Raw genomic sequence first — 2,273 nt, 5'->3', positions numbered from 1 at the left:
ACTTCAATTCCTATGTTATTTTCCTGCATTTATTTTCTTTCAAAAACTGATAGGTGGGATCTAGAGCTATTTTTCTGAAGGGACCTTTGAGTGAAGAGATGGATTTAAAAAATTGTTTTTCAGGAATGACTCATGCAGTTTTTAGTAATGAAAATTACCAATTATGTGTTGTGAGAACGGAAATTTACTTTGAGACCCTTGATCTTTAGGAAGGAAGCCGTGGAAGAGGATTAAAAAATTAATCCGTTACAAAATAATCCAACCATAGCGCAAATCAGAGTTACAAGGAAAAGAAAATCTATGAAGTCCGTGACTAAAGCAACTTTGTTCGTTGTTCTCTCAACAACAATTTTAAAGAGAATTATATTTCTCCCATCACCAAAACAAATTTGGAATTATCTTAAGATAGATTATGTTGGAGGTGAAGGAACTCAAGTTGAAACAAATAAAAGACTCCAAGAAAATCAAAGAATGCTTGGTACTGATAACAAGGTAAGATTTCTAAGCACTAGATCAGAGAAGGTAAGAGATAAATATAAACACAAGCAGCCAAAGGTTGATTCATTGAATAATTTGACTTTAGCAAAAAATCCAGAAAGTCATTCTTTGGATGTGATATTAAAGACTCCCTTAATTAAGAGGAAATGGAGTGAATGCCAGAATCCTAAGAAACAACCTCCCCCCAAGATATTATTGAAGAGACATGTGATAACAATCGTATTAAAGAAAAGAAGGCAAAGGTTCCCAATTCCATAGGAAAAGACTTCAGTAGAAGCAGTGCTAGTGAAGGGACTGATGGAAAAGGTAGAGGTAAGAAGAGAGAGCGAGTCAGACAAGATCTAGATCTGACTCCAGATGCTAAAGATTCTTCAAGATGAGGAACGTAAGTAAGACAGATTTGTATGGTTGTACAGATAAAATGTTCAAGAGAGATGATGTACATTATGATGACAATCCCATTTGGGGAACTGTTTTATCGAATAGTGGACCATAAATTTATAATACAAGCAACCAAATGTTTATTCATTGAAAAAGTTGGCTTTAGTAAGAATTCGAGAAAACCATTCTTTGGATGTGATATTAAATACTTGCTTAAGAGGAATGCATTAATGCAAGAATATTGAGACTCAACCTTCCCCGGATATTATAGAAGTGACATGTGATAACGATTTTAAGAATGAAAAGAAAGAATAGGTATCCAAGTTCTTGGGAAAAGACTTCAATATAAGCAAAGCTAGTGATAGATTATTATAAATAATAATAAATAATAAGTTCACAACGATTATCGATGTCACAACCCAACCTGCCGTGATTGGCACCCACTATAACTCTCCAGTGGGAGAACCATTATGACAACCCAACTAAGCAAATTAATGAAAAACTAAACATTTAAAGATGCAGAACCAATTTTAAATGATGGATAGAAATGGAGTTCCCATAAACTCCAAAGGTTTTAAATAAACAATTTAAACAACTATTGTGGAAGTCAACCCCTAGAACCTAAAACTCGTTGTACCAAAACTCTACCAATCAACTAGTCTAAGGAAAGGAGGTACGACCCCGGAACTAAATATACAAACAAATCTAACTATAGTGTCTGAGTCTAAAAAGAATGGACTAATCAATAGAGGACCCATGGCAGCCTGGAAGAACTGGCTCACTCTTGAATTCGGTCTCGATCAGTGATCTCCTAACTGAGGTCTATCAGTAGCCGCCTAAAAATGCCCTTTACTCAATAAAGAACGAGCAAGTGCAGTATCAGTACACAACCACAGTGTACCGGTAGGATCATGCGACTACTCCAGTAAGCGAAATACAACAAGGAAACTACAACACAGTAAACACACATATATACAGAATACATAGTTAAATAAGCATTTCAGGAGCAACATACAATTTCCCAATATCAATTACAGGCAGACATAAACATAATAATCAAAAGTGGTTCTCTCATGGAACCCATACCCAAAGTGTTAGTGTGTCGGAACGTGACACTCGATCCAATGTAGGTGTCGAAATGTGACACCCAAACCAATATATGTGTCAGAACGTGACACATGATCCAATGTATGTGTCTGAACGTGACACCTGGTACAATTAGCACAATCACAATCACAACAACCCCATAATGAATAATACATATAGTCACATGGTCAAGTAGCAGTTCATGGCATGTAGTTTTTCGCAAATAATCATTTCAGTCGATTCGATTCACATTTCATGATTCACATACACACATGCATATAAGAATCAATTATTCGGAATTTATCACA

The sequence above is a fragment of the Solanum verrucosum genome, unplaced genomic scaffold (genome assembly GCF_900185275.1).
Source record: "Solanum verrucosum unplaced genomic scaffold, falcon-dt-bn FXZP01000147.1, whole genome shotgun sequence".
Classification (NCBI taxonomy): domain Eukaryota; kingdom Viridiplantae; phylum Streptophyta; class Magnoliopsida; order Solanales; family Solanaceae; genus Solanum; species Solanum verrucosum.
Note: the sequence above shows the minus strand (reverse complement) of the source record.